The sequence below is a fragment of the Mustelus asterias genome, unplaced genomic scaffold, assembly GCF_964213995.1.
Source record: "Mustelus asterias unplaced genomic scaffold, sMusAst1.hap1.1 HAP1_SCAFFOLD_310, whole genome shotgun sequence".
Lineage (NCBI taxonomy): Eukaryota > Metazoa > Chordata > Chondrichthyes > Carcharhiniformes > Triakidae > Mustelus > Mustelus asterias.
Window position 1 is genome coordinate 127,064 of NW_027590274.1, and position 14,019 is coordinate 141,082.

At 45.8% G+C, this 14,019-nt stretch overlaps 1 non-coding gene and 1 pseudogene across 1 annotated transcript; one reads left to right on the forward strand and one right to left on the reverse strand.

Annotated features, from left to right (window-relative positions):
* Positions 1-216: 216 nt before the first annotated feature.
* Positions 217-420, reverse strand: LOC144486265 (U2 spliceosomal RNA; annotated as a pseudogene).
* A 5,800-nt stretch (positions 421-6,220) lies between these two features.
* trnae-uuc (transfer RNA glutamic acid (anticodon UUC)) lies at positions 6,221-6,292 on the forward strand. Its single transcript has one exon. It is a non-coding gene; the product is annotated as a tRNA-Glu (tRNA).
* The last annotated feature ends 7,727 nt before the right edge of the window (positions 6,293-14,019 follow it).

Consider the following 14,019-nt stretch of genomic DNA (forward strand, 5'->3'; position numbering starts at 1 on the left):
ACGCAACATCCGATCCATACTAAACTTGATCTTAGCCAAAAGGCCGAGAAGCCTTTTGCAAGTACAGATTTTTTTATATATATATTTTTTTAAATATACTTTTCTAATTCAATCAAATCAAGTCCAATTCAGAGTCTCAACAAGTTGAGACATTTCCGATCCAGGCTGGCAAGACAGGGCAAGCGACCATTTACCCTGTCCTGGGCCCGATCTACATGAGCCAAGCTGATTGGAGGAGGGAAAGCAATACCTCCTCCAAGACTTGATCTCTTTTGCATCTTAGCCAAAAGGCCGAGATACCGCTTTTAAAAATTGCTTCATATGAAACATATGAATCTTCAATGTAACCTAATGACCTCAACCAAGTGCAGCATCCAATCCAAACTACACTTGATCTTAGCCAAAAGGCCGAGAAGCCTTTTGCAAGTACAGATGATTGATATACTGAAGGGCATTTTGTTTAAATGTGTTAAAAAGGACGAACCGAGAAGACAATTTACGAGCCAGTTCAACGACTATCACAATGCACATTGCTGAACCTCTGGCACCAGATGCCTGCAACGTCAATGCTTTTCATATTTTCGCTACTCTTTAACTCCTCAGTTGAAAGAGGGAAGCAGTTGGTGTCGGAGAACAATAAATTGACTGGAGTTCGGCATGTGTGTGCGTGCGTAAGTGCGCACGCGCGCGCGTGTGTGTGCGTGTGGCGGTGTGTGTCTGCGTTGTGGTAGAAAAGTCTCCTGTCTTCGATCAGAGTGCTGCCGATTCTAAGGTGTAACGCACTCTGGCCTCTCGCTCCGACTTCTTGATTAAATTGGGACAGATGAGTGACTGAATGCCACATGTAGGTGGACCCCTTGCCCACTATGGCTTCCCTGCCTTTCAGCGCTGTGTATTCATGAGCAATTGCCCTCTGGGGCTGATGCAATGACGCCAGGAGAGTCATTCGCTGCATCATCTGCAATGTGACTGCGGTGGAATTTGATGAAATTTCCCTCAGTGTTTAGATTTCCACTTTCTGCGAATTTAAAATGAAATGCCCTTCAACAAACCCAACATCGCTGCAAATAGCAGCTGGCTGCTCTGTTGTAGGATCTCTGGTCTAATGGTGAGCATATGAATCCAGCGAACCGAATTTAAATTTAGGCGGATCCTTGCTCTTCTTTGCCATTGTTGAGGATGGATTTGTTGAAAGACCTTTTGTTTAAATTCCTCACAAAGCAGGAATTGGGGTGACAATTTGTCAGCCAGTTCAACTTCTATTACACTGCACATTGCTGAGCCACTGGCGACAGATGCCTGCATCAACAATGTGTTTTTTTAAATCTTTCACTACTCGTTAACTCCTCTGTTGAAAGAAAGGAACATTTGGTGTTACACACCAACAACCATTCGACTGGAGACTGGCAATTATTGAGCAAGCGTGTGTGTGTATCTGTGTGCGTGTGCGTGTGTGTGTATGTCTTTTGGGAGAAAGGCCGAATGTCAAAGGTCAGAGTGCTGTCGTTTCCATGGTGTGACTCTTCGCAATCTGGACTCTCGTCATCCCACCTCTTGTTTAAATTAGGACAGATGAGTGAGTGAATGGCACCCCGAGGTAGACCCCCTCCAAAATATATATTGAATTAAGAACGTATTTTGAAATGATTAATCCTCATTTTGTATTATTTCATGTCAAACAGGGTGACACATTGTTGTATCTTATTATTAATTAAAACATCTACCCTTTAACTACGTAAGGAGGCAAAGTTCAGTTAAAGAAAACTAATCTAAATGGAATTAGAAAAAAATACACTGAAGTTACGGCAAATACAGGGAGAGAACTCTATTTAGGACCTTGTGATAAGATGTAAGGCTGGAGTGATTGAATGACATTGCGGATGATTGTTGTTCCCACAGACACAATCTCCCGGATCCTCGTTCAAATCTCACGCAAAATGAGAAGAAAACTTCCCGCTGAATTAAGCACAAACTCTTCGAATGCCGGGGAAGCAGAGATAGGGTTAACTCAGAAAGCAGGAACCGTGAGATTAATAGGGCAGCAGGGTGGCACGCTGGTTCGCACTGCTTCATCACAGCGACACTGACCCGTGTCGTTGTGATTCCCGGCTTGAGTCACTGCCCGTGTGGAGTTTGCAAGTTCTCCCCGTGAATGCGTGGGTTTCCTCCCACAGTCTGAAAGAGGTGCTGGTTAGGTGCACTGACCCGAAAAGGCGCTGGAGTTTGGTGACTCGGGGAATTTCACAGTAAATTGCTTGTCACTCAAACCAGGTGGGTAAACGGCGTCTCAGCATGTCCGAAGTCAAACTGTCGCCCCATTTTCAGTCGTTTCAATCAGCTCACCTCTCAATTTTCTAATCTAACGAGAGAACAGTCTCATCCCACTGCATCACTCCTCCCAGAACAACTGCCTCATTATAGGATTAAATCCAGTGAACCTTTGTTAAACGTAGAGAATAGAGGGAGCAAAGAGCAAAAGGGGGAACAGTGATCGATGCACAGACAGAGAGACTGAAAGAGTGAAAGAGTCTGAGACAGGTTTTCAGCAACAGAGAGGGACAGAGAGTGAGGCAGACACCCACAACCCAATATACAAACAACAACTCTCTGAACCCACAAGCATGGAATGCTCTGATTGGGTGAATAAGAATTAAGTGAATGTCCGCAAAAATTGTCACTTTTTGAAAATGTCTAGATTCTCTGTGAGTGTGCTGTGCTAACAGAAGCCTTGCAGTCAGTGCTCGGGTTATCAAGTCCTACCCCATGTGAACCAATTCCAACATATCACGGGAAATAAACAAACAGAATCCGCTACTTGTCCATTTCGGAACAAAGGCTTGCCCACAATTTGAACCCGGGACCGCTCGCACGTTTGCGGATTTTAACATCTGAAGCGAGAATCACACCCCTAGTCCATCAAGCCATCTCTCAAATAACATGTCAACCAAATGTATTTTCACTGCCATGTAAAAGCGGATCCGACATCTGCACTGAAATGTGTTGAGGTTGGAAAAACTCAGGAAGTTAACCGGCGTGTGTGCAGATGGAAACAAAGTTAAACCTTCACCTCCATGACCTTTCATTAACATTGGGAATGTTTAGAAATAGAAGAAGTTTTAAAAAGTGAAATCGAGCAGGGAGGAATCATAACAACATCTGGTAGCGTGGAAGCCAGGAGAAAATAAATGAGGGAAACAGAGAATGACAGAATGATTACACCACAGAGTGAGACGATTACAACGTTACTTGCACGACTCACATGTGTTGTGGGTGTAGGGGAAGCAGAGGACGTACTGTACATATACTTCAACAGAACTGCAGTGATGAGGTTGGTGGGCTTGAAAATTGAACGTTACACATCGAATCATAGGAACATGGGAATTGGGAGCAGATGTCGGCAAATTCAGCCCTTTGGTCCTGCTCCACCATTCAATCAGATCATTGTTGACCTCTCCTTGATCTGAAATCCACCTCTCCACCTGTTCTCCATATCCTTTAATGCATTTTTCTTTACCAGAACTAAATCTATCCTTTCTTGAAATCATTGAACGATTCAGATTCGACCGCGCTATGGAGCAGCGAGTTCCACCAATTCACCACCCTCTGCGAGCAGTAGTTCCCCCTCATCTCAGTGTTCAATGTACCGGCTCTCAAACTATAGACGTGATCTCTTGTTCGACATTGCCCCATAGGAAGAAACGTTTCGTCTACCTTTGCTCTATCAATCCATTTAGAGTTTTATATACCTCGATCAGATTCTCCTTCATCCTTCTAAACTTCAGCAGCTTGTGGGATTATTTCACCTCACCCTCAATTCCATGTCCCAACGAATTCAATCCGTGTTGTCATCAGCTGAAGGAGGCATTTATGTTCTATCCAAACAGAACATTTTGAAGGAGAAACATGTCACAAGTGAAAAAGATCTGAGATAGAAATAATAAGCAAGGGACATAAGTTAAGTCAGTTTAAAAAACACAGTTCACCAGTTTCCCTGATAGTTCAGTGTTTGTGTTCAACACTCCCCCAGGGATAACTTGTTTCAATTCCCGCTGAGGAAAATAAGACTACTTGCTCTCAGCAAACCATCAATAATGATCTGATTTACTCTCCGATCGAATACAGGTCTACTAGAAGCAGCCGAGTGAGGTTTGCAAGTTTATATCAGAGCTGGAAATTTCACGTGTGCAACACGTCAAGAATAAATACAGAAAGAGAAGGAAAGTGTAAGGCAGCAAAGTACGAACGGTTGAGACGTTTTTGCAAGGTAAAATCTGTCTGGTAATGGGTCAGATTTTACTGTTTACAGTGACACTGAATTATGAAACTGCTCCCTCACCCTGCATTGAAAAGCATTTGGAAATATTTCTGTCCGGTTCCGAACAGTCGGAAGCAAAAGTGATAAATGCAGTGGAGTGTCCGTTGTATGTTATCATTGGCTGAGCACATCACTGGTGTTGAACCACAAGTTGCCATTTTGCAGGAGAAAGCTGTTTGTGGCGAAACTGGTCTGGCGTGAAAACAAAAGCAGCGTGGATAATTTAAATTCTAAAACACGCTGTGAGCTGGTGGTTAGAGTTTGACTTTTTCGCTGCTGTTAAGATTACTGGTCAGGAATTGAAGATTTATTGCCACCATCCAAACTCTGAAAACAAATGTGAGTTATTGCCTGGATGAACATATAAAACATAATATGATCCTTAAGTGCAGACTCTGTGCAAATTCAACAGGAGGTTCCGTTGTCATTTCTGGCAGGAAATTGGGAAGAGACGAGCTGATGGACAGTTTAAATGATGCCGGCCCTTCACTGCAGCTCATTGTGTTTCTGACATGAGGTGATTTCTGTTTGTTTCGCAGTTCAGACTTCCCTGAATCAGTGAAGGAGCAGGCTCCTTCCTCCTGATGGCCTTTCCAAGCTCCATCGCGTTTAATGAATTTCGGTAACATTATCATTAAATAACATGATCGCGATGCGTTGCAACGTTGTAGCGCGGCCGAGCGGTCGAAGGCGCTGGATTAAGGCTCCAGTCTCTACGGAGGTGTGGGTTTGAATCCCACTGCTGCTAGCATCTATTTGGCCGAACAGCTCGGTTTGAATACAGGAGTGTGTGCCGTGTCGTTTTTGTCAGGAACAACGAGCAGACACATGACCAACTGAAAAAGTTGCTGGGGTAAAGCAGCGTGTGTGCAAGTAGCTCCTTTCGAGAGCATGCACAGGCTGAATTCCTGACTGCGGAGTCAGAAGACCTGTTGAGATGTTCCAGCATTGTCTGTTTTTGTTTCAGATTCCAGCATCCGCAGTATTTTGCTTTTACCGCCACCATTTACATTCCGTTGTTTTTTGTCTATCACAACTTGGTCAACTCTTATTGTGTGCAGTTCTGGTCACCTCACTATAGGAAGGATGTGGAAGCGCTGGAAGGAGTGCAGAGGAGATTTACCAGGATGCTGCCTGGTTTGGAGGGTAGGTCATATGAGGAAAGGTTGAGGGAGCTAGGGCTGTTCTCTCTGGAGCGGAGGAGGCTGCGGGGAGACTTAATAGAGGTGTATAAAATGATGAAGGGGATAGATAGAGTGAACGTTCAAAGACTATTTCCTCGGGTGGATGGAGCTATTACAAGGGGGCATAACTATAGGGTTCGTGGTGGGAGATACAGGACGGATATCAGAGGTAGGTTCTTTACGCAGAGAGTGGTTGGGGTGTGGAATGGACTGCCTGCAGTGATAGTGGAGTCAGACACTTTAGAAACATTTGAGCCGTTATTGGATAGGCACATGGAGCACACCAGGATGATAGGGAGTGGGATAGCTTGATCTTGGTTTCAGATAAAGCTCGGCACAACATCGTGGGCCGAAGGGCCTGTTCTGTGCTGTACTGTTCTATGTTCTATGTTCTTACGCACGGCTCCCACCCTCACCCCCCGTATCTCCCACACTTAAAGTGTAAATCTCGTCCCCCTTTACTGTCTTCATCTTTGATGACTGACCATACAGATTTGAAACGTTGGCTCCATTCTCTCTCCAGAGATGCCACCATGCCTGTTGAGATTTTACAGCATTTTAAGTTTTTCTTTTAAGTTCCAGCATCTGCAGTAATTTGCTGTTTGCTGAAGGAATCATTGGTGTTCTATCTAAACATGAGGGTTTTTTTCCGACAATCCTTTCTTGAGTATTTGAAAAACGCGACAATGTACCAGTCAGATGAAAGCATTTGCTCTCATCTTCCCTGGTGGTCTAGTGGTTAGGATTTGGCGCTTTCACCGCCGTGGCCCGGGTTCGATTCCCGGTCAGGGAATGCTGATTTTATAGCTGCCGACCAGCACATGATTTAGGAGGGGCTGAAATTACTTCCTGATCGATAACAGGAGTGATCATTGTGCCAGTTTGAGCTCCCTGGAGAAACAAAATAAACCCATTTGCACAATCCCGTCAATTGTCCCCGGCAATTTATGTTTACATCCTCCCTTGCTTTATATCACAGAACATCCGTTTTGTTCTTTTCACAGGTTGATTCATGGCGTTACCATCAGAAAATGTTGGAAATACTCGGCAGGTCAGTTAATGTTTCGTGGCAAATGCGTGATTATTTCTGAAAGCTGAATTACTCTGAAATTGAAAACATTTGGAAATGTTTCTGTAAAGGTGAAATACTGCTGATGCTGGAACCTGAAACACAAAAAAAAGTACTTGAAAATCTCAGCAGGTCTGGCAGCATCTGTGAAGAGAGAACAGAGCCAATGTGTCGAATCAGGAAATCTGATGAAGGGTCATCCAGATTTGAAACGTTTGTTTCCTCACAGAGGTTGTCAATCCTGCTGAGATTTTCCACCATTTCCTATTCCTGTTTAATATGTTTCTCAGTAAGAAGTTTAACAACACCAGGTTAATATGTTTCTGCTCAGGATTGAACCAGAAACTTGCATGTGTACGGCGACCGTGATAAGTACCACACTACAGAAACGCTGCGATGCAATGATGTAAGGAAACTGGCTCCACAAACACGTCAATTACCGACAGCAATTTATATTTGCATTGTGTCTGCTGGTACCTCCTGTTAAAATGTTTAACGATACAATCTACTGCGTAGAATTCGTGTGATAACATGCACGACCTACCGTGCATTAAATTGATCGTTCTCTACACCCAAACTATGACTGTAACAGTACATTCTGCACTCTCTCGTTTCCTTCTCGATGAATGATATGCTTTGGCTGTGTAGCGCGCAAGAAAAATACTTTCCGCTGTATGCATGTGACAATAATAAATCAAATCAAAGTTACTCCATGAAGTTAATTAATTGAACATTTAGCAGTGATGGGCTTCGATCACGCGCTTTAAGTAACATGACTACCTTGAATTCAGGACCTGAGACTTCAATGCTGTCAGCAGAATCCATTGGTACCGGAACTGATATTGACAGTGAACAGAATCAATGAATGAAAACTGGACTACATGTCCCATTGAGCCTCCTCCACGACAAAAACAAGGCAGATCCGCAACCTCAACCCCAATTTCCCAGCTTATCCCAATAGGTCTTCATTCCCTTCGAAACCAAAATCACTCCAACTCAACCTTCAATATTCTCATCGACTGAGGATCCACGCACCTCTGGGCAGCTGCAGAATTCTAAAGATACACAAGCCTTTGGGAGAAGAAATGTCTCCTTACCTCAGTCATAAATGGCTGACACCTGACTCAGAGAATGTTGGTCCAGAGTGCCTGACCGAGATACTTGTCGCCATCCTAACCCACTTACCCTCACACATTTACCATGGCTCATCCATCTGACCGGCATCAACTGCACCGTGAGTGAGAGAGTGAAAACAGAAATATGACTGTGGCGATTTTACTGAGCGCATTTTCTTTCCAATAAATGGTTAAAAAAACAAATTAGTATTTTGTTGGATCCATATTCAGTTCATATTCAACAACGAAATACAATCTGGGAACTTTCAAGCAGCGGGAAGTGTAGACCGAGCCAATGGATGGGAGGCAAGGTTGCGTGATGAACTGAGCTACGTTCACGACGGGGGAGAGCGGGAGGGCGATAGTTTTTGGGGACTCGTTAGTTAGAGGGATAGATATGAGGTTCTGTGGCAGCAAAAGAGACTCACGGATGGTATGTTGCCTACCGGATTCCAAGGTCCGTGATGTCTCAGACCGTGTTTTCCAGATTCTGAAGGGGGAGGGGAAACAGTCACAAGTCGTGGTGCACATTGGTACCAATGACATAGGTAAGAGAAGGGACGGGGATTTAAAGCAGGAATTTCTGGAGCTGGGCTGGAAGCTGAGAGCCAAGACGAAACATGTGGTCATCTCTGGTACGTTGCCGGTACCACGTGATAGCGAGTTGAGGAACAGGGAGAGAGTGCAGTTAAATATGTGGTTGCAGGGATGGTGTAGGAGGGAGGGCTTCAGATACGTGGATAATTGGAACACGTTCTGGGGAAGGTGGGACCTGTACAAACAGGACGGGGTGCACCTGAACCAGAGGGGCACCAATATCCTCGGAGGGAAATTTGTTACGGCTCTTCAGGGGGGGTTTAAACTAATTTGTCAGGGGAGTGGGAAAGGGAGTTGTAGTCCAGAAGTCAGTGAGGGTGGTGAGGTATTGGGGAAGGTATCAGGGTCAAGGGTGGGTACTGGTAGACAGGAAGGTGGGTTGAAGTGTGTCTACTTCAATGCAAGGAGCATCCGGAACAAGGTAGATGAACTTGGGGCGTGGATTGGTACTTGGGACTACGATGTTGTGGCCATTACGGAGACGTGGGTAGAACAAGGACAGGAATGGTTGTTGGACGTTCCGGGGTATAGATGTTTCACTAAGTGTAGGGAAGCTGGTAAAAGAGGTGGAGGAGTGGCATTGTTAATCAAGGATAGTTTAACGGCTGCGGAAAGGCACTTCGTGGGGGATCTGCACACTGAGGTAATATGGGCTGAAGTTAGAAATAGGAAAGGAGCGGTCACGTTGCTAGGAGTTTACTATAGGCCCCCAAATAGTAATAGAGATGTGGAGGATGAAATTGCTAAGCAGATTATGGATATGTGTGGGGGTCACAGGGTAGTTGTCATGGGGGACTTTAACTTTCCAAATATTGATTGGAACCTTTGTAGGTCAAATAGTTTGGATGGGGCAGTTTTTGTGCAGTGTGTGCGGGAAGGTTTCCTGACACAATATGTGGATGGGCCGACTAGAGGTGAGGCCACATTGGATTTGGTACTGGGAAATGAACCGGGCTAAGTGTTAGATTTGGTTGTGGGAGAGCAATTTGGAGATAGTGACCACAATTCGGTGTCTTTTGTTATTGCAATGGAGAGGGATAGGGCCGTACGGCAGGGCAAGGTTTACAATTGAGGGAGGGGTAATTATGATGCGATTAGGCAAGAATTAGGGGGCATAAGTTGGGAACAGAAACTGTCAGAGAAAGGAACTAATGAAAAGTGGAACTTTTTCAAGGAACAAATACTGGATGTCCTTGATAGGTATGTTCCTGTCAGGCAGGGAGGAAATGGCCGAGTGAGGGAACCATGGTTCACAAAAGAGGTGGAATGTCTTGTGAAAAGGAAGAGGGAAGCTTATGTAGGGATGAGGAAACAAGGTTCAGATGGCTCGATTGAGGGTTACAAGTTAGCAAGGAATGAGCTGAAAAAGGGGCTTAGGAGAGCTAGGAGGGGACATGAGAAGTCCTTGGCGGGTCGGATCAAGGAAAACCCCAAGGCTTTTTACTCTTATGTGAGGAATAAAAGAATGACCAGGGTGAGGTTAGGGCCGGTCAAGGACAGTAGTGGGAACTTGTGTATGGAGTCAGTAGAGATAGGCGAGGTGATGAATGAATACTTTTCTTCAGTGTTCACCAAGGAGAGGGGCCATGTTTTTGAGGAAGAGAAGGTGTTACAGGCTAATAGGCTGGAGGAAATAGATGTTCGGAGGGAGGATGTCTTGGCAGTTTTGAATAAACTGAAGGTCGATAAGTCCCCTGGGCCTGATGAAATGTATCCTAGGATTCTGTGGGAGGCAAGGGATGAGATTGCAGAGCCTTTGGCGTTGATCTTTGGGTTCTCGCTGTCCACGGGGATGGTGCCAGAGGACTGGAGAATGGCGAATGTTGTTCCTCTGTTTAAGAAAGGGAATAGAATTGACCCTGGTAATTATAGACCGGTTAGTCTTACTTCGGTGGTTGGTAAATTGATGGAAAGGGTCCTTAGGGATGGGATTTACGACCATTTAGAAAGATGCGGATTAATCCGAGATAGTCAGCACGGATTCGTGAAGGGCAAGTCGTGCCTCACAAATTTGATAGAATTTTTTGAGGAGGTAACTAAGTGTGTTGATGAAGGTAGGGCAGTTGATGTCATATACATGGATTTTAGTAAGGCGTTTGATAAGGTCCCCCATGGTCGGCTTATGATGAAAGTGAGGAGGTGTGGGATAGAGGGAAAGTTGGCCGATTGGATAGGTAACTGGCTGTCTGACCGAAGACAGAGGGTGGTGGTCGATGGAAAATTTTCGGATTGGAGGCAGGTTGCTAGCGGTGTGCCGCAAGGATCAATGCTTGGTCCTCTGCTCTTTGTGATTTTTATTAATGACTTAGAGGAGGGGGCTGAAGGGTGGATCAGTAAATTTGCTGATGACACCAAGATTGGTGGAGTAGTGGATGAGGTGGAGGGCTGTTGTAGGCTGCAAAGAGACATAGATAGGATGCAAAGCTGGGCTGAAAAATGGCAAATGGAGTTTAACCCTGATAAATGTGAGGTGATTCATTTTGGTAGGACAAATTTGAATGTGGATTACAGGGTCAAAGGTAGGGTTCTGAAGACTGTGGAGGAACAGAGAGATCTTGGGGTCCATATCCACAGATCTCTAAAGGTTGCCAGTCAAGTGGATAGAGCTGTGAAGAAGGCCTATAGTGTGTTAGCTTTTATTAACAGGGGGTTGGAATTTAAGAGCCGTGGGGTTATGCTGCAACTGTACAGGACCTTGGTGAGACCACATTAGGAATATTGTGTGCAGTTCTGGTCACCTCACTATAAGAAGGATGTGGAAGCGCTGGAAAGAGTGCAGAGGAGATTTACCAGGATGCTGCCTGGTTTGGAGGGTAGGTCATATGAGGAAAGGTTGAGGGAGCTCGGGCTGTTCTCTCTGGAGCGGAGGAGGCTGAGGGGAGACTTAATAGAGGTGTATAAAATGATGAAGGGGATAGATAGAGTGAACGTTCAAAGACTATTTCCTCGGGTGGATGGAGCTATTACAAGGGGGCATAACTATAGGGTTCGTGGTGGGAGATACAGGACGGATATCAGAGGTAGGTTCTTTACGCAGAGAGTGGTTGGGGTGTGGAATGGACTGCCTGCAGTGATAGTGGAGTCAGACACTTTAGAAACATTTAAGCGGTTATTGGATAGGCACATGGAGCACACCAGGATGATAGGGAGTGGGATAGCTTGATCTTGGTTTCAGATAAAGCTCGGCACAACATCGTGGGCCGAAGGGTCTGTTCTGTGCTGTACTGTTCTATGTTCTATGTTCTATCTTCTATGTTCTTTGTAGTTCCTTGCGGTCCTGGGAAGAGCAGGAGCCATACCAAGATGTGATACAACCAGAAAGAATGCTTTCTATGGTGCATGTGCAAACGTAGGTGAGAGTCGTAGCCGACATGTCAAATTTCCTTGGTCTTCTGAGAAAGTATTGTTGGTTGGCTTTCTTCACTATAGTGCCAGCATGGGGCGACCAGGACAGGTTGTTGGTGATCTGGAGACCTAAAAACTTGAAGCTTTCGACCCTTTCTACTTCGTCGCCGTTGATGTAGACAGGGGCAATTTCTCCTCTGCGCTTCCTGAGGTCGATGACAATCTCATTCGTTTTGTTGACATTGAGGGAGAGATTATTCGCGGAACGGTAGCACAGTGGTTAGCACTGCTGCTTCACAGCTCCAGCGACCTGGGTTCGATTCCCGGCTTGGGTCACTGTCTGTGTGGAGTTTGTACATTCTCCTCGTGTCTGCGTGGGTTTCCTCCGGGTGCTCCGGTTTCCTCCCACAGTCCAAAGATGTGTTGATTGGCCATGCTAAAATTGCCCCTTAGTGTCCTGGGATGCGTAGGTAAGAGGGATTAGTGGGTAAATATGTAGGGATACGGGGGATAGGGCCTGGGTGGGATTGTGGTCGGTGCAGACTCGATGGGCCGAATGGCCTCTTTCTGTGCTGTAGGGTTTCTATGATGATTATTGTCGCCGCGCCAATTTCATCAGATTCTCTATCTCATTCTTGTACTCTGTCTCGTCATTATTTGAGATCAGGCCCACTGCGGTGGTGTCGTCAGCAAACTTGAAAATCGATTTGGAGGGGGATTTGGCCACACAGTCATGGATATATCAGGACTGTAGTAGGGGGCTGAGAACACAACCTGGTGGGGCACCGGTGTTGAGGATGACCGTGGAGGAGGTGCTGTTGCCTTTCCTTACTGATTGTGTGCTATGGGTTAGGAAGTTGAGGATCCAGTCGCAGAGGGAGGAGCCGAGGTCCAGGCCATGGAGTTTGGAGATGAGTTTCGTCGGAATAAGGCTGAGCTGTAGTCAATAAATAGGTGTCTGACACAGGCGTCTTTGTTATCTCGGTGTGCCAGGGTTGAGTGCAGGGCCAGGGAGATGGTGTCTGCTGTGGACCTGTTGCGGCGGTAGACGAACTGTAGTGGATCCAGGCAGTCCTGGAGGCTGGAATTGATTCGTGCTATGACTAGCCTCTCGAAGCACTTCATAATGATGGATGTCAGAGCCACCAGACGGTATTCATTACGGCACGCTGCTTGGATTTTCTTTGGTAGTGGGATGATGGTTGTCTTCTTGAAGCAGAAGTAAAGAGAGGTTGAAGATGTCTGCGAATACCCCCGCCAGCTGATCCACGCAGGATCTGAGTTCACATCTGGGTATCCCATCCGGGCCAGTCCCTTTCCGTGGGTTGAACTTCGAGAAAGCTGCTCCGACATCTGCAATGATGACCTCTGATAAAATTCCATCCAAGGCTCCCACGGTGGAGGGAACGCATCGTTTCTGTCATGTAGTGATTCCCACATTCACCTCATCAAAGATCCCCTGTTGGAAAGCGGGCGGAAGTATACGTTTAACCTCAGAGTGAGGAAACGTGCAATAATTCACGTTTATTGCTGAATATTAACTGAACACTGTATCTTATACTGTGTTACACTTCGCCTTCCCCTTCACAGTTCCGTATTCAAACCCGACAGAACATTTTTCGCAGACCCTCCTTTCCAACTCTGAATGTTCAGAAAGCTTCCCTCAAACCTGCACAGTCCGGCTGATTGCTGTTGATTTGTTTGTGATTATTAAAGGCTCCTGCAGCACCACTTCCGTGAATAACAGTCACGCGAAGCCACGTTTCAGATGGGGAAACAAACCCAACAATGATTCTCTCTTCTCCGGCTCCACATTGAGTGAGACATGGGCAAGCAGCAGGATTTTAACCCGCAGTCTCCAATCACCCGCTGACAGCAGAAAGGCGCGACTGCAGATGCACCTGTACGTTGTTTTAAACTCAGAGTGAGGATTGATTGTTGAAAATCAACTCAACAGAGTATTTTACACTGCATGTTACATTCCCCCATCCATCTGTGCACACACAAACGCAATATATTTCACTGACTCCGGTTTCCAGCTCTGACGGTTCAGAAAGCTTCTCTCAAACCTGCACATTCCGGATCTTCCTTTCGTTGAACAGAAGCGCCGCTGATCAACATTTATTGCCCATCCCCAGTTGAGGGACAACCACTTTGCTGTGGCTGTGGAGTCACGCGTTGGCCAGACCATCGAACAGCAGCAGATTTCCTTCCCCGACGGACATTAGTGAATCATGATTTTTAGCAACAACGGATGTTGTTTCATGGTCATCAGTGGATTTTTATTCCAATCTTATTTATTGTCTTCAAACTCCACCAGCTGTCCTGGCCGTCCCCAGAAAATTAGCTGGTCGAGGGGTCATACCACTGGACGATCGTCTCACCTAAAACAAC